Below are 20,003 nucleotides of genomic sequence, written 5' to 3'. Positions count from 1 at the left end.
CCTGTCCAGATCCCTTTGTAGTTCTGCCTGGTCTTCGATCGAGTGTATTCTTCTCATCAACTTCACGTCATCTGCAAACAGGGACACCTCAGAGTCTATGTGTGTGTGTGTGTGTGTGTGTGTGCAATCTCCCCATGTTGACGTCACTGAAGACTCATACTAACGTTTGCATGGGGTTGGTTGGGGCCAGCCTCTGGATAGCAAGCTGGGGGAGGGTTTTATCCGGGGAATCCCCAGGGGAAGGGCCAGCAGAGAGGCTGGTACTTGGCCACACAAGGCCATGGGCGCCTACCCTCACCGGATATACATACTGCTGGCTGCTGCTGCCTGCCCCACCACACACACACAATACTCCCAACCCTTGGCCAGTGCACACCGCTGCTAGCTAGTGCCCCGTGCCACTACCATACCTGTGTTCTCTTACAAGAGGAGCTAGTAGTGATAATATGTCCATGGTTATAGCGTATGACCTTGAAAATATATTCTAAAGAGAGGTTGTTGTTGACTAGGATGCGTTCCAGTGTGTGGAAAATACATTATTTCACTCAGTGAGGAGGATCAGTGCATTTTTATCCACAAGGTGAGCCATAGTATGGGAATATGGGTTTTGTGGTGGTGATACAGTGAAGTATAAATTTTCCTAGAGTAAGGGTGCTAGAACGCAGTGTACCACGTGACCTGGCTCGACCAATCAGCGTCCTTGTTGTGGTCTGGTTCTGGGAATAGACTTTAGTCATCTGGACCAAAATACGGGAGTGCTCCTACACAGTCTTTTCCTTGAGATATCTACTGCTCTGGGATTTGAATAAGCATTATGAATACGTAGGCCAGTGGAGGAGTGAGGCTACGTTGTGAGGAGGTGAGTAAGGGTGAGTGACGGGCGTGGTGGGGGTGAGGAGGTGGGTAAATGAGGGCGTGAGTGTGGGTGCTGCTGCTGTCGCCTCACGGCGCCACTACACTTAACACTCACACTACACCCTAACAACTCTCTACACTCAACACTACACCCTAACAACTCTCTACACTCAACACTACACCCTAACAACTCTCTACACTCAACACTACACCCTAACAACTCGCTACACTCAACACTACACCCTAACAACTCTCTACACTCAACTCTACACTATATACACTCACACTACCCTAACAACTCTACACTCAACACTACACCCTAACAACTCTACACTCAACACTACACCCTAACAACTACACTCAACACTACACTATATACACTCACACTACACTAATAACTCTACACTCAACACTACACTATACACTCACACTACACCCTAACAACTCTTTACACTCAACTCTACACCCTAACAACTCTCTACACTCAACACTACACTATATACACTCACACTACACCCTAACAACTCTCTACACTCAACACTACACCCTAACAACTCTGCACTCGACACTACACTGTATACACTCACACTACACCCTAACAACTCTCTACATTCAACACTACACTATATACACTCAACACTACACCCTAACAACTCTACACTCAACACTACACCCTAACAACTCTACACAACACTACACTATATACACTCACACTACACCCTAACAACTCTCTACACTCAACACTACACTGTATACACTCACACTACACCCTAACAACTCTCTACACTCAATACTACACCCTAACAACTCTCTACACTCAACACTACACTATATACACTCACACTACACCCTAACAACTCTCTACACTCAACACCACACCCTAACAACTCTCTACACTCAACACTACACCCTAACAACTCTCTACACTCAACACTACACCCTAACAACTCTCTACACTCAACACTACACCCTAACAACTCTACACTCAACACTACACCCTAACAACTCTATACACTCAACACTACACTATATACACTCACACTACACCCTAACAACTCTCTAAACTCAACACTACACTGTATACACTCACACTACACCCTAACAACTCTCTACACTCATCACTACACTATATACACTCACACTACACCCTAACAACTCTCTACACTCAACACTACACCCTAACAACTCTCTACACTCAACACTACACCCTAACAACTCTCTACACTCAACACCACACTGTATACACTCACACTACACCCTAATAACGCTCTACACTCAACACTACACTGTGTACACTCACACTACACCCTAACAACTCTCTACACTCAACACCACACCCTAACAACTCTCTACACTCAACACTACACCCTAACAACTCTCTACACTCAACACTACACCCTAACAACTCTACACTCAACACTACACCCTAACAACTCTATACACTCAACACTACACTATATACACTCACACTACACCCTAACAACTCTCTACACTCAACACTACACTGTATACACTCATACTACACCCTAACAACTCCACACTCAACACTACACTATACACTCACACTACACCCTAACAACTCTACACTCAACACTACACTGTATACACTCACACTACACCCTAACAACTCTACACTCAACACTACACCCTATCAACTCTCTACACTCACACTACACCCTAACTCTCTACACTCACACTGCACCCTAACAACTCTACACTCACACTACACCCTAACAAATCTCTACACTCAACACTACACTATATACACTCACACTACACCCTAACAACTCTCTACACTATATACACTCACGCTACACTCTAACTACTCTCTACACTCACACTACACCCTAACAACTCTCTACACTCAACACTACACTGTATACACTCATACTACACCCTAACAACTCCACACTCAACACTACACTATACACTCACACTACACCCTAACAACTCTACACTCAACACTACACTGTATACACTCACACTACACCCTAACAACTCTACACTCAACACTACACCCTATCAACTCTCTACACTCACACTACACCCTAACTCTCTACACTCACACTGCACCCTAACAACTCTCTACACTCACACTACACCCTAACAAATCTCTACACTCAACACTACACTATATACACTCACACTACACCCTAACAAATCTCTACACTCAACACTACACTATATACACTCACACTACACCATAACTCTCTACACTCTACACTATATACACTCACGCTACACCCTAACAACTCTCTACACTCAACACTACACTATATACACTCACGCTACACCCTAACTACTCTCTACACTCACACTACACCCTAACAACTCTCTACACTCAACACTACACTATATACACTCACACTACACCCTAACAACTCTCTACACTCACACGACACCCTAATAACTCTCTACACTCAACACTACACTGTATACACTCACACTACACCCTAACAACTCTCTACACTCAACACTACACTATATACACTCACGCTACACCCTAACAACTCTCTACACTCAACACTACACTATATACACTCATGCTACACCCTAACAGCTTTCTACACTCTACACTATATACACTCACACTACACCCTAACAACTCTCTACACTCACACGACACCCTAATAACTCTCTACACTCAACACTATACTATATACACTCACACTACACCCTAACAACTCTCTACACTCAACACTACACTGTATACACTCACACTACACCCTAACAACTTTCTATACTCAACACTAAACTCTATACACACACACTACACTCTTACAACTCTACACTCATCACTACACTATATACACCCACACTACACCCTAAAAACTCTCTACACTTATCACTGTACTATATACACTCACACTACACCCTAACAACTCTACACTCAACACTACATTGTATACACTCACACTACACCCTAACAACTCTACACTCAACACTACACTATATGCACACACATTTCACCCTAACAACTCTACACCCAGCACTACACTATATACACTTATGCTACACCCTAACATCTCTCTACTCTCAACACTGCACTCTGTACACTCACACTACACCCTAGAAACTCTCAACACACACTACACTCAACACTCACAGTACTCCTTAATAACTTTGTGCACTCACACTACACTAACAACTCTCTACACTCACAGTACACCCAAACAACTTTACACACAACACTACACTCTGCACTAAACATTGCACTCTACACTCGCACTACACCCTAAGAACTTGTTAGGTAAGGGACACAGGTACAACTAACGTGACATTTTATTGTGGCAACGTTTCACTCTGCAGGAGCTTTGACAAGCTCCTGCAGAGAAATAATCTCCCTCTTTCCTACATACTCTAACCTGAGCCTCACTATCCTCATAAAAACTCTTCACTGCTTTCAGTAACCTACCTCCTATACCATACATCTGCCACATTGCCCCTCCTATCCACCCTGTCATATAAGAACATAAGAACATAAGAACGAAGGAACACTGCAGAAGGCCTACTGGCCCATGCGAGGCAGGTCCAAGTCCCTACCGGCTTAAGCCAATGCACCCAACCTAGTCAGGTCAGGTCACACTGACTTAAGGGAGGAACACGGCAACCGACCTGTTAGCACAAGCTATCAGGTCTAACTCACACCCACCCACATCTACTCATGTATTTATCCAACCTATTTTTAAAGCTACACAACGTTCTGGCCTCTATAACGGTACTTGGGAGTTTGTTCCACTCATCCACAACTCTATTACCAAACCAGTACTTTCCTATATCCCTCCTGAATCTGAATTTTTCCAACTTAAAACCATTGCTGCGAGTCCTGTCTAGGCTAGATATTTTCAGCACACTATTTACATCCCCTTTATTTATTCCTGTCTTCCACTTATAAACCTCAATCATATCCCCCCTAATTCTACGTCTTTCTAGAGAGTGCAGTTTCAGGGCCCTTAGTCTATCCTCATAGGGAAGGTTTCTGATACATGGGATCATCTTTGTCATCCTCCTTTGTACATTTTCCAGAGAATTTATATCCATTCTGTAATACGGTGACCAAAACTGTGCAGCATAATCTAAATGAGGCCTAACCAAGGATGTATAGAGTTGAAGAACAACCTGAGGACTCCTATTATTTATGCTTCTTGATATGAAGCCAAGGATTCTATTAGCTTTATTGCGAACACTTATGCACTGTTGTCTTGGTTTCAGATTACTGCTAACCAGAACTCCTAAATCTTTTTCGCAATCCGTAATATTAAGATCTACATTATTTAGTTTATATGTGGCATGGTTATTGTCCTGTCCAACATTTAGAACTTTGCATTTGTCTATATTAAACTGCATCTGCCACTTCTCCGACCACTGCATCAGTCTATTCAAATCTTCCTGGAGTGCTCGAATGTCCTCGTCAGAATGAATTCGACGGCCTATTTTGGTGTCATCGGCAAACTTGCCGATGTCGCTCTTTATGCCCTCATCTATGTCGTTTATGTAGATTGTGAACAGCAGGGGGCCCAACACTGACCCCTGTGGAACACCGCTCGTGACGCTTCCCCACTCTGATTTCTCCCCATTTATGCAAACTCTCTGCTGCCTATTTGTCAACCATGCCTCTATCCAGGAAAAAATTTCTCCTCCTATTCCATGTGCTTTAATTTTCCTCAATAGTCTCTGATGTGGGACCCTGTCAAAAGCCTTACTGAAGTCCATATACACAATATCATATTCGTTACCATGATCTACCTCCTCAAATACCTTAGTGAAAAAAGTTAATAAATTCGTAAGGCAGGAACGTCCCTTTGTAAAACCATGCTGAGATTCGTTGATTAATTTATGCTTTTCAAGGTGGCTACGAACTGCCTCGGCAATTATTGATTCCATAAATTTTCCCACTATGGAGGTTAGGCTTATTGGTCTATAGTTCGAAGCTAAGGACCTGTCACCTGCTTTGAAAATAGGTATCACATTTGCCATTTTCCACTTATCTGGCACCATGCCAGTTTGTAGTGATATGTTGAAAAGATTAGCCAAAGGTGTGCTAAGCTCCTCTTTACATTCCTTTAGAACCCTTGCATACAGTTCATCAGGGCCTGGGGATTTGTTAGGTTTTAATTTATCTATTTGCCTAAGGACCATGTCACTTGTGACCCTAATAGTGCACAGTTTATTATCGTCCTGTTCTACATAATTTATCATTACTGGAATATCACTGGTATCCTCCTGTGTAAAAACTGAGAGGAAGTATGTGTTAAAAATTCTACACATTTCCTTATCACTGTCAGTGAGCTGACCCGAGGAACTTTTGAGTGGGCCTATCTTGTCCCTGATCTTACTTCTGTATACCTGAAAGAATCCTTTTGGGTTAGTCTTCGATTCTCTTGCAACTTTAACCTCATAATCTCTTTTTGCTTTTCTAATTCCCTTTTTTATTTCTCTCTTTAACTGAATATATCGATTTCTTAATTGCCCCTCTCCTCTTTTGATTTGCCTATATATGCCTCTCTTTTGACCAATCAGATATTTTAATCTATTGTTCATCCATTTAGGATCATTTTTGTTTGATCTGATTTCCCTATTTGGAACATAATTTGACTGAGCAGCTAGAACTATGCCCTGGAAAGCATCATATCGGCAACCATCACCACCTACCTGACCCCTAGTCAGGTCATTCCAGTTCAGCCCACCTAAGTAATTTTTCAGTCCTATGAAATCAGCCAAGCGAAAGTCAGGGACGGAGACTTGATTGCCATTATTAGGGGAATTCCATGATATGTTAAAACTGAGTGATTTGTGATCACTCTCCCCAAGCTCATCATTAACCTCAAGATTATTAATTAGTGTTTCCCTACTGGCAAGAACCAAGTCAAGGAGGTTATTTCCCCTAGTTGGCTCTGTCACAAACTGTTTTAAAAAACAATCCTGGATCGTATCAAGAAAGTCACCCGACTCTAAATTTCCTGTCAAATTGCTCCAGTCAATCTGTCTATAGTTGAAGTCTCCCATTAGCACAACATTTTCGTATGTAGATGCCTTACGAATTTCGTCCCATAGAAGTTTACTGCACTCCCTATCAAGATTTGGGGCCCTGTAAATCACACCCAAAATTAGTTTTTCTCGGCCCTCGAGAAGCTGTAACCAAACAGATTCAGTGGCTGACGCTTCTAATTTAATATCTTGTCTAACACAACAATTTAAATTGTCTCTGACATACATCGCTACTCCACCACCTTTCCTGTTGACCCTGTCAGTGTGGAATAATTTATAGCCTTGTATGTGACATTCAGATGGCATCTCACTATCTTTCAGATTGAGCCAGGTCTCTGTTATAGCAATAATATCTATGTTTCCTGCACTTGCAATTAATCTTAGCTCATCTATCTTATTTCTAACACTCCTGCTATTAGTATAGTAAACCTTAAGGGAGCTAGTCCCTTGCTGCCCTCTGCTGTCCCCCTTTGTTTTCTGACCTGTTCTATTGTCTTTATTTATAACTTCATGCTGAATGCCTTTTATACATTTACTGTTTCCAACCCTAGTGTTGCAACCTGCTTGTTTCCCACACACACCCATACCTCTATCTTCCATCAGTTTAAAATCATAGGCATTTCACCAATGGCCTTCTCAATCGAGTCTGCAAGTGCTACCACCCCTGCCCCAGAGAGATGAACCCCATCCCTTGCATACATATCATGTTTGCCATAAAAGTTGTTCCAGTTGTCAATGAATGGGATTGCAAGTTCCTTGCAGTATCTGTCTAGCCAGCAATTTACACCAATTGCCCTAGACAACCATTCATTTCCTACTCCCCTTCTAGGCAAGATGCTACATATGATTGGGATCCCTCCCTTAGACTTAATGAAATCTATAGCTGACCTGTACTTATCTAGCAGCTCTTCTCTCCTACCCTTCCCAATATCATTTCCACCAGCACTGAGACAGATAATGGGCTTGTTCCCATTACCTGACATGATATTATCCAGTCTGTTGACAATGTCCCCAACACCAGCTCCAGGGAAGCACACTCTATCTCTCATCTTCTTATTCCTATTACAAAAAGCACGGTCAACATATCTTACCTGAGAGTCACCAACCACAAGAATGCGCTTACCTTCATTAGCAGGGGCAGTAGTACCCTTACCTTCACTGGCCACTGAAGTACATTCATCCTGGAGAACAGAGAAGCGATTTCCTACCTTCAGATCTTCACTCTTAACTTTCCTTACTCTGATGCGCCTCCCATTACTGTGAACAACTCGCCACTTGTAGCAGGTGCTGGGCTGCACCTCACTGCTGGTACCCGTTGCTACCTCCCCACCTACAGCCTCCTCACAGTGAGAGACAGACTGCACCTCACTGCTAGAAGCCTCATTCCCCACATCTCCAACCACCTCACACACTCTCCCAGGCCCATTGAGGTGGACCTTCAGCCTCCTAATCTCCTCCTGGAGAAGCAAGACCTCCTCCTTCAACTCTCCAAACTCAGTTTTTAAAACACTGCAGAAGCAAGCCATGCTTTGTAACCGTCCACGCTAATCCCCAAAGCAGCTCAGGGTCTGTGACCTCACGTGACGACTGACCACTGACCACAAAAACCTCTTTAGCCTTATCTAAATACTGTTCACCTATATGTTTTACTGTAAACACTTGGTCTACACACCCTCTACCTTTCTTAAAGCCTCCTTGTTCATCTGCTATCCTACCCTCAGTCTTATTCTTAATTCTTTCAATAATAACTCTACCATACACTTTACCAGGTATACTCAACAGACTTATTGCCCTATAATTTTTGCACTCTTTTGTCCCCATTGCCTTTATACAAAGGAACTATGCATGCTCTCTGCCAATCCCTAGGTACCTTACCCTCTTCCATGCATTTATTAAATAATAGTACCAACCATTCCAAAACTATATCCCCACCTGCTTTTAACATTTCTATTTTATCCTATCAATCCCAGCTGCCTTACCCCCTTTCATTCTACCCACTGCCTCACAAACTTCCCCCACACTCACAACTGGCTCTTCCTCGCTCCAACAAGATGTTATTCCTCCTTGCCCTATACACAAAATCACAACTTCCCTATCTTCATCAACATTTAACAATTCCTCAAAATATTCCCTCCATCTTCCTGGTACCTCTAACTCTCCATTTAATAACTCTCATCTCATATTTTTAACTGACAAATCCATTTATTCCCTAGGCTTCCTCAACTTGTTAATCTCACTCCAAAAATTTTTCTTATTTTCAACAAAATTTGTTGATAACATCTCACCCACTCTCATTTGCTCTCTTTTTACATTGCTTCACCACTCTCTTAACCTCTCTTTTTTCCTCCATATACTCTTCCCTCCTTGCATCACTTCTACTTTGTAAAAACCTCTCATATGCTAACTTTTTGTCCCTTACTACTCTCTTTACATCATCATTCCACCAGTCGCTCTTCTTCCTTCCTGCACCCACCTTCCTGTAACCACTAACTTCTGCTGAACACTCTAACACTACATTTTTAAACCTACCCCATACTTCTTCGACCCCATTGGCTATACTCTCAGAGCCCATCTATCTTCCAATAGTTGTTTATATCTTACCCTAACTGCCTCCTCTTTTAGTTTATAAACCTTCACCTCTCTCTTACTTGATGCTTCAATTTTCCTTGTATCCCATCTATCTTTTACTCTCTCTGTAGCTACGACTAAAATGTGATCTGATATATCTGTGGCCCCTGTATAAACATGTACATCCTGAAGTCTACTCAACAGTCTTTTATCTACCAATACATAATCCAACAAACTACTGTCATTATGCCGTACATCATATCTTGTATACTTATTTATCCTCCTTTTCTTAAAATATGCATTACCCATTACTAAACCCCTTTTTATACAAAGTTCAATCAAAGGGCTCCTATTATCATTTACACCTGGCACCCCAAACTTACCTACCACACCCTCTCTAACTGTTTCTCCTACTTTAGCATTTAGGTCACCTACCACAATTACTCTGTCACTTGGTTCAAAGGTTCCTATACATTCACTTAACATCTCCTAAAATCTCATTCTCTCCTCTACACTCCTCTCTTCTCCAGGTGCATACACACTTGTTAAGACCCACTTTTTGCATCCAACCCTTATTTTAATCCACATAATCCTTGAATTTACACATTTATATTCCCTCTTCTCCTTCCATAACTGATCCTTCAACATTATTGCTACCCCTTCCTTAACTCTAACTCTCTCAGATACTCCTGACTTAATCCCATTTATTTCTCCCCATCGGAACTCTCCTACCCCCTTCAACTCTGTTTCGCTTAGGGCCAGGACATTCAACTTCTTTTCATTCATAACATTAGCAATAATTTCTTTCTTGTCATCTGCACTACATCCATGCACATTCAAACATCCCAGTTTTATAAAGTTTTTCTTCTTCTCTTTTTTAGTAAATGTTTACAGGAGAAGGGGTTACTAGCCCATTGCTCCCAGCATTTTAGTCGCGTAATACGACATGCATGGCTTACGGAGGAAAGATTCTTTTCCACTTCCCCATGGACAATAGAGGAAATAAAGAACAAGAGCTATTTAGAAAAAAGAAGAAAAACCTAGATGTATGTATTTATATGCATGTGCATGCCTGTGTAGTGTGACCTAAGTGTAAGTAGAAGTAGCAAGATATACCTGTTATCCAGTGTGTTTATGAGACAGAAAAAGACACCAGCAATCCTACCATCATGTAAAACAGTTACAGGTTTCTGTTTCATATTTATTCTAGTGGAAAGATAGATGAATCTGGAATTTTGTGGTGCATAGTTGTCCTTAACTGATATTGAACTTCTGAGGTACAGTATCTAAACTGATAATCCAGTGGGTGTCACTCTTGTCATCCTTGAGAAATGTGAGAAATTGAAGATGGATGCTAAGATGGTCCTTGATCATCCATGAATACTAAGACGTAAATGAACATGAATACTGATTATTTTAATCTAATTCTTTACTGATAATGTGTTTTTTAGGCAAAAGAAGTCACCTTTGGTACTTTCAAGTAGATAGGGATGATGGTAGGATGATTCCATATAAATTTGGTATCTAAGATGGCTATCATCTTTACCGTAAAGCATTTAGTTGTTACACGTATTGGATACAGTACTTGCCTTCAGAGCATTCTTTGCATTTGACAACGAAAGGAAAGTGAACTATAAAACATTTACAAATACAGTTGTTTCACAAAACATGCATTTATTTAGTTTTTTCAATGCCACAGTAATATACCATTGTATCACAACCAATGAATTCACGAGCTGACAGTAGTTGTGAAGTTATATCTATAATTAACAATGGTGGCACATCTGTTACCTTATTAATGTTCTTGATTTATGTTCTTGATTGTAGTCAGCTGTCTACCTGTAGTGTGTTCCTAGGGATAACGCTCCTGTGGCCCAGCCCCACACAGGCCTTCTGGTTCATTAGTAACTGACTTGAGGATCTTGTCCAATTCTCTTTTGAAGAAAGCCAGGGGTCTGTTGGTACTCTCCCTTGTGTATGATGGGAGGGTATTGAAATGTCTTGGTCCCTTCATATTTGTTGAGTTTTCTCTCTGCATATTAATGCACTGACAACACAGAAACATTAGTGCCATCTCTGATAATTTTGATTCTTTGGCATCTGAGTGTTATCAGTTATTCAGCTTGGCAAAGGGATAATTATTTTACCTGGAGTTTACCTGGAGAGAGTTCCTGGGGTCAATGCCCTCACAGCCTGGTCTGTGACCTGGCCTCATGGTGGATCAGAGTCTGATCAATCAGGCTCTTACTGCTGGCTGCACGCAATCCAACGTACGAGCCACAGCCCGGCTGGTCAGGTACCGACTTTAGGTGCTTGTCCAGTGCCTGCTTGAAGACAGCCAAGGGTCTATTGGTAATCCCCCTTAGGTATGCTGGGAGGCAGTTAAGCAGTCTCGGGCCCCTGACACTTATTGTATTGTCTCTTAACGTGCTAGTGACGCATATTTTGAAGAACTGACAACTACTGTAGGTTTTTTAAACTGCCCTTACCCAGCCAGTGAACTGTTTAAAGAAGGGCACATCTATCTATGATAGTGGCATCAGGCTGCCCAGTTGACTGTGCCACTTGAAGTTTTTTAGCAGTGAAGATTCACATTAACTTTTAGTTTTACTTCCTGGGTCTTGCACTGCACATGCATTTTTGATGTACAGTATATTTAGAAACAGCTTTTGTGATATTTGATGATAATTGTCTCATTTTTGTTCAAATATCGCTGATGCTGACTGGCAGCAATAATGGCTCTGATGCGAGATACTCCAGATGTAATTTTCTCATGAGTTACTACACTTGAAGCAGTACTCTGAAGTCATTATCCACTTCTTTCTAAAACCAGGCAAAATTAATGCTACTCCCTTTGAAACAAGGTAAAAAATGGAAGCACTCTAATATCTTCCACTATCTCATTATTATTATTATTATTATTACAGTATTACTAAAAGTGCTAAATCCACGAGAAACTGGCATTTACCTTTCACAGTTTGGAAACAAAGCTGCAAATGTACCACTTAACATAACACTAAACGGATCACCAGTCACAAGACTTGCAGAGGGAAAATTCCTAGGTATCCACCTTGACAGTAGCCTTAAGTTCCAGACACATATACAACAAATCACCAAGAAAATCACTAGGACTGTACGCATACTATCAAAGATACGGTACTACGTTCCACAATCAGCTCTCCTGGCACTGTACCATTCACTCATATACCCTTATCTCACATATGAAATTTGTGCATGGGGATCAACAGCATAAAATCACCTAAGACCTCTAATAACCCAGCAAAAGGCAGCAGTCAGAATGATGATAAATTCCCACTCCCTACAGCATACTCCACCAATTTTCAAAAGTCTAAATCTGCTCACCGTTAAGAACATCCATACTTGTTCATGTGCCTACTACATGCACAGAACAATACATGCAAATATAAACCCTCCACTCAAACTTCTCCTCACCAACCTTAACAGGACACATGACCATAACACAGATCTCTTTTTGATGTACCCCGTGTCCATTTCACACTGTGTAAAAACTCTATGCACATAAAGGGCCCCAAAATATGGAATTCATTACCAGAAGATACTAAAGTAACCCAGTCTGAAAATCAATTTAAGACTCTTCTCAAAAGCCATTTAATCACCCTAGACTAAATGCTCAGTACTCACATACTCAATACGTATTCCCATATCATAATTTCAACAATTACTTTTGAACCTTTTATCCATTGTCGACAGGAATATAATTGAATCGTTGTTTCACAAAAAGCATTTTTGAATATATGAATATATCTTTTGTCTTAAATAAATTAAATTCACTTATAATTAATAATCTACTGTACAGCTATGACATAATTCTTAGTGTTAAGTAGTCAGTAAGCCATTAATGTTAAGTCAGCCCATAATGCCTAGGCATAATAGAGGCTCTCTTTGCATTGCAACCCATTATTGTAAATACATAATATCAGTGTACTATTTGCAAAGACATAAATAAATTAAATAAAATAATAAATTGAATTTCAAGTTGTGTTGTATCATTTGCATTTTTTACAGTTGTTTTAAAGTGTTATCTTTACTGGTGCTGAATCATGTGTGGAGACTAGTCATCAAGGAGCATATCTTTCCTTCCAGTTCCTGCTTGCCACCTGTCATCTCCACAGTACCTAAAGCTTTCAGCACTTGTGAAAAATATTGCTATCTGTAATAATATAGTCCCATAGGTTTGGCACTTTTCATTAGTATTTTGTGCCCTATTATTCTTTAGGTGCAAAAATACATTGATTATGTTCAGAAATGAAGTTGACATTTATTCATTCCAGTTTAGATTTTTTAACTTACCTGTAGTTTTACTTTCCTCTCAACTCTGTCATACACTTCTTCAATTTCTCCCTATCTATTCCCTCCACACACATGCAGTTGTAGTTCATCTCAGTCTTATTCGTCACACTTTAAAACACTAGATTAAGTATACTACCACATGATAAACCCACAGAAAGGTAAAACATTGTATCATTTGCATAATAACTTGAATCCTTGAGTTGGGAAGTACAGTACCTTCGCCCTAAAGGAGGGGTTTGGGATATCTGCTGTTTAGAGTCACATCTAAACTGTCGGATCTGCATGCCTCTGGTAAGAGTAATAGTGTGATTGATGGTAGAAGTGCTTCTTGTTTTAGGTCACTCTGCCTCGGTGGGAGATGGTCATAGTGTTAAAAAAAAGTTGTTGGCGAGTTGGTTTGAACATTTAGGAGGGAGGATGGATGATAGTGTATAAATCTGAGGTGAAAGGAGTGAATAAAGGGAGGGGATAAAAGAAATTCTGAGTATTAGAAGTTAGAGCATTCAGCAGGCTTGTGTTGAGGATGTTAGAGCAGAGTGAAGGCAAGTGGTTATTACTGGATGTTGGAATTTGAGCAAGGTAACATAAAAGGATTCAAGTCCTGGAGGTGGGAAGGGCAATGCCTGCACCCTGAAAGGTGTACTCACCAATTTGTATTCACCTAATTGTGGTCACTACTAGGTCACTCCCTCCCTGTTCTGTGAGCTTTATTATACCTCTTCTTGAAGCTGTGTGTGGATCCTGCCTCCACCACCTCCCTCTCCAGACTATTCCACTTCCTGACAACTCTGTGACTGAAGAAATAATTTCTAACATCCCTGCGACTTATCTGAGTAGTCAACTTCCAATTATGAGGATGTTGCAGTTCGGAGGGTTGTTTGAATTATAATGTCAGCACACTTCTGGCAGATTGAATAAATAATGGTGAATGTGTTTCCTTTTTTTTTTAGGTCAGAAGTCAGTAGGTTGGCTAGTTTTACCCTATTTTCAACACATTTCCAATTTACATAAATATTTGTTTCAATTCGGGTTGGTCTAAAGCGTGACCAATCATTTTTGGTTATACAGTGGACCCCCGGTATTCGATATTAATCCGTTCCTGAGAGCTCATCGAATACCGATAATATCGAAAACCGAATCAATTTTCCTCATAAGAAATAATGAAAATCAAATTAATCCGTGCAAGACACCCAAAAGTAGGAAAAAAAAATTTTACTACATGAAATATTAAGTTTAATGCAATAGAATAATTACAATAACAATAAAATAATTGACACTTACCTTTAATGAAGATCTGGTGATGATTGATGGGATGGAAGGAGGGGAGAGGTGTTAGTGTTTAGAAGGGGAATCCCCTTCCATTAGGACTTGAGGTAGCAAGTCCTTTTCCAGGGTTACTTCCCTTCTTCTTTTAATGCCACTAGGACCAGCTTGAGATTCATTGGACCTCTGTCGCACAACAAATCTGTCCATAGAGCTCTGTACCTCCCATTCCTTTATGATTTGTCTAAAATGGGCCACAACATTGTCATTGTAATAGCTGTGTTAGGGTGATTTTCATCCATAAAGGTTTGTACATCAACCCACTGTGCACACATTTCCTTAATTTTTGAAGTAGGCACAATGTATTCCACAACTGGTATAGGCTTCTCAGGGTTAGCCCCAAACCCTTCAAAATCTTTCTTAATTTCCATACTAATTCTCACCCTTTTTACCACAGGGTTGGCACTAGAAGCTTTCTTGGGGCCCATGGTGACTTATTTTGCAGAAACAAGCGCCAAACACAGTGATAATATGGATAATATGGAATGTACCGAATGTATCCTTAGATGCACGCACACTGGCTGGCTTGTAAACACTGGCTGGCTTGTAAACACTGGCACACAAGGGGCAGTTCAGGCTACATGTGGACAGGTCTCGTACGAATCGTATCGAATACCGGGTTTTCTATCGAATACCGAGGAAATTTTTTTGCGATATAATGCATCGAATACCGGATTTATTGAATACTGATGCCATCGAATACCGGGGGTCCACTGTACATATTTTATTATCCAAGAAAGAGGGTAAAACTTAGATGGTTTGTGTGATGATGGATTCACAATGGAGGAGCAGTGTTTTATAGGGGACATGATTAGCAAACAAGGGAAAGGTTAATTTAGTAGCTAGAATGCCTACACTGTTTATTTTCTACTTTTTTGTGTGTGAAATTGGTCAAATTATTGACTTCCGTGCACATTATAGGGTAGTTATGGTAATTAAATGGGCAATCTCTTGTGCTCAGTCAGTAGAATGGAAGGCATACCAGTGAAATAGCTAAGAACTGGGTCAAATTGAGCATTGGAATTGGCTTAAAGTAGGATTCAAAGTGGTCAAAATCATCAATGCATAAATTGAGCCCGACTGCCAGCCTTGTGCCTGCATGTGCCTTGAGTTTTCCATCAAATTTGATATTTTTCTTGTCAATACCTTTAGAGAAAGATTCTGTACTATTTCAGAAGATAAAATAATTATATTTTTAAATTATGATGCTGCCAGCACTTAATTTTGAGAGTCTCAACAGCGAAATGGTCAGTCATGTCCCCCAGGCCTCTCCTATATACGTACAGTAATACCTCTAATTTCGTGAGGCTCTATTTTCGTGAATTTTGATTATCGGCAACTTCTCTCTAAATTCGACAGCCGTCTGGTATGTGTCCTAGGGGCCCCAGCACACAAAGCCTCCCACAGACACATTCAAGAGTCAATGTGGCATTAATTCTCGGTGAGTGAGCATCACCTCCATTCAACGATCACTTCCATCATGGTGAAGAAAAAGGAAATCAAGGAAGCTGATGTTGTGAAAGGGGTAAATATGCTAACAAAAAAGGGATCACAAATAATCGAAGATGTTGAGAAGTCATCGTTAGTATGGGTCAACCAAAAGCAGTTAGCAGGAGATAGTGTTATGCAGTCGATAATTTGAAAAAAGGCAAGGCAGTTGCATGCCAATCTTGTAAAGAAAATGCCTAGAACAAGTGCTCATGTTAGTGAATTTAATGCCAGCAAAGGCTGGTTCGAAAAATTCAAGAAGCGAAGTGGCATACACAGTGTTGTAAGGCATGGTGAGGCTGCAAGTTCAGACAAACATACAGCTGAAAAAATTGTGCATGAATTCAAAGTGTACGTAGAGAATGATGAAGGATTCCTTCCCCAACAAGTGTTTAATTTTGACAAAACAGGCCTCTTTTGGAAGAAAATGCCAAAGAGGACCTACATCACGCAGGAGGAACAGGCTCTGCCAGGACACAAGCCTATGAAAGACAGGCTGACTCTCTTGTTCTGTCGTAATGCTAGTGGGGATTTCAAAATGAAGCCTTTACTGGTGTATCACTCTGAAAATCCCAGTGTGTTCAAGAAAAACAGTGTCGTCAGGAGAAAATTGTGTGTGACGTGGAAGGCTGACAATAAGCCATGGGTCATGAGGCAAATTTTCCTTCATTGGTTCAATGAAGTGTTTGGCCCAAGAGTGAAGAAATATCTCCTGGAAAAAAAATTGCCACTCAAGTGCCTTCTGGTAATGGACAGTGCTCTGTCTCAACCTCCAGACTTGGATGACCAATTGTTGGAGTTGAATTTCATCACAGTGAAGTTCTTACCACTCCTCTCATCCAGCTCATGGACCAGCAGATGATTTCAAACACCAAAGCAGTTTCAAAGGTGCTTTGATGTGACCTCAGACACTGAATTAACCCTAAGAGAGGTCTGGAGGAATCACTTCAATATCCTCATTTGCATAAGCCTTATAGATAAGGCTTGGCAGGGAGTGATTTCCAGGACTTTGAACTCTGCTTGGAGAAAATTGTGGCCAGAATGTGTCCAAGAGAAGGATTTTGAAGGGTTTGAGGATGACCCTGTCGACCCTACACCTGTTGTGGAATCTATTGTGGCATTGGGGAATTCCATGGGGTTGGATGTGAGTGGCCAGGATGTGGAAGAGTTGGTGGAGGACCACAGTGAAGAGCTAACCACCAAAGAGCTGCAAGACCTTCATCTGAAACAGCAACAGACCACAGCTCAGGAAATTGCTTCAGAGGAGGAGGAAGAGAGAGGGAAGAAGGTGCTTTCTTCATTGATTAAGGACATTTGTGCAAAGTGGAGTGAGGTGCAAATGTCTGTGGAAAAACATCACCCTAACAAAGCTGTTGCAAGCTGTGTTGGCAACATGTACAATGACAGTGCCATTTCCCATTTTAGGCAAATCTTAAGAGACACCGGAAACAGAGCTGTATGGAAATATTTTTAGTGTGACAGGTGTCCAGTGACTCTCAAGCAGGTCCTAGTGCCAATAAAAACAAAGGAGGGAAGTAACCACGGATAAGGATTTGGTACCTAAAGCCTTTATGGACGACAAAACGAAACCTACAAAAAACTTTTTATGGACCTTGAGTGCTCACTACATACCCAAAACACGAGAATTAAAGATCTTGAATATCATCTTACGACACAAAACTCAAAGATTAGTGAACTAGAAAACAAACTGACATCATTAATAAACTCGTCTAAAGAACAAGCAAACCTACATTCAACTATAGACACACATGCTAAACAAATAAATTCTCTCACCACCAAGCTGCCAGAAGCTACACAAGACTGGAAGTTAAACATGGAATCCCAGTGGAATGCATGCTTCCAGTATCAATGGGATATGATTGAACAAGACAAGCTCCTAGACTCTGTCATTTTAACCAGCTCTACCTTACCACCAGATACAAACAATGAGAATTGCACCATCAAAGCACGCCAACTAGTAAAAGATGAGATAAAAGTTAACATTAAAACCAGTGATATCAAGGAGGCCCGACTGCTAGGCAAGCCGGGTCATCAACAAAGTGTTAGGTTAAAAATTTAATTTCATTGATGTAAAAAATGATCTAATAAGTTCCTCCATCAAGAAATGGAGTAATGTGTATGTAAATGAGTGCCTAACTAAAAAATGTCAGAACTTATTATACAGACTTCGAAAACTTAAGCGTGATAATGCATCAATAAAACAGTGCTTTACTCGTGATGGCATTATCGTGGTAAAATTATCAGACACGGGTTGTAGGTTTGAAATAACAAATGATCAAGAACTAGCATGTTTCCTCTCATTCACTGGTTTGACTGAACCTCGTTAAGCCATATCTCAACACATTATCAACCATGTTCAGTGCTGTAGTTCAGAAGAATTTACCCTTATTCTTATCCATATTTTCATGACTGTTAGTGAATAACAGTAATTAATTCCCAGCTACTTAAGACATCTAAGGCACTATTCAAGGTGCTAATCCAGGTACTTAAGTGTTTTATTCTGTGTCTTATTTTATACTTGAAACCATTACTTTTAACTTTGAAATAATCAAGGTGCTAAAGTGTTTTATTTTAATTTTCACAGCTCCATTATTTTTTTAGATTTAAATTAACTATCTTAGTTCATAAGTTCATAATTGTTAGTGGTTTAACATCATTGCTTTGTTTTTTGTTCTTTAATAACTGTAACGGCTATTTCTCCACATACCCCTTATGAATGTAAGTATCGATCCTGATATCACCCTCTTATTGAACAGCACACATAGCCCAAACAGTAATTGCCATTACTACACTGCTAGTCAGGCTAATACCCTTCTCAGTGTCAACAAGAACATTACAGTCTTCAACTACAATGTTAGATCATTGAGTAAACACTATGATGACCTCATTGCATTACTAAAATCTCTAAATGCTACTATAACTTTCATTATACTTACTGAAACCTGGCTCAGACAAGATCTGACAGACATGTTTACCATACCTGGTTACACAGCCATACATAACTGTAGGCCCGACCAATCAGGAGGAGGCACTGCCATCTATTACTCTGATGAACTAGAATGTGTGAAATCAACTAATGTACGGGATGAAAACGGCAAATATATAATAGCTAAATTCACATCAAGAACACTTAAGAAACCTATAGCAGTTGGTGCAGTCTACAGACTACCATACTCAAACACTTAAACTTTTAGCAATAACCTTAGAAACATGATAAATGAGTCAGAATTGGATAAACACCATCTGATACTAGCAGGAGATTTCAACATCAACCTTATCCAAGCAACCGACCCTCCAGTAGTTGATTTCACAAATGCTATGAACAACAGCTTATTGCTACCCACTATAACAAAGCCAACAAGAATCTCTGACACTAGTGCCTCGTTACTCGACCATATCTGGACAAACATAATATCCCCACTACAAGC

The 20,003-nt window shown here is 40.5% G+C and overlaps 1 protein-coding gene across 8 annotated transcripts in view; it reads left to right on the top strand.

Moving 5' to 3' along the window:
• The first annotated feature begins 305 nt into the window (after positions 1-305).
• The window catches only part of LOC128685468 (embryonic polarity protein dorsal), a 157,847-nt gene continuing 138,149 nt past the window's right edge, over positions 306-20,003 (top strand). For 2 of the 8 annotated variants that reach the window (XM_053772013.2, XM_053772012.2), the window contains exon 1: positions 306-580. The gene's annotated coding sequence lies outside the window, so the exon portion shown is untranslated. Of the gene's footprint in view, positions 581-609; positions 860-20,003 lie in introns of those variants that run through there. The other 6 variants (XM_053772011.2, XM_053772009.2, XM_053772015.2 and 3 more) reach the window with 4 other exon arrangements.

This window comes from Cherax quadricarinatus, chromosome 8 (genome assembly GCF_038502225.1).
Source record: "Cherax quadricarinatus isolate ZL_2023a chromosome 8, ASM3850222v1, whole genome shotgun sequence".
In the NCBI taxonomy this organism is placed as follows: domain Eukaryota; kingdom Metazoa; phylum Arthropoda; class Malacostraca; order Decapoda; family Parastacidae; genus Cherax; species Cherax quadricarinatus.
Note: the sequence above shows the minus strand (reverse complement) of the source record. Positions and strands in the feature narration are given on the sequence as shown.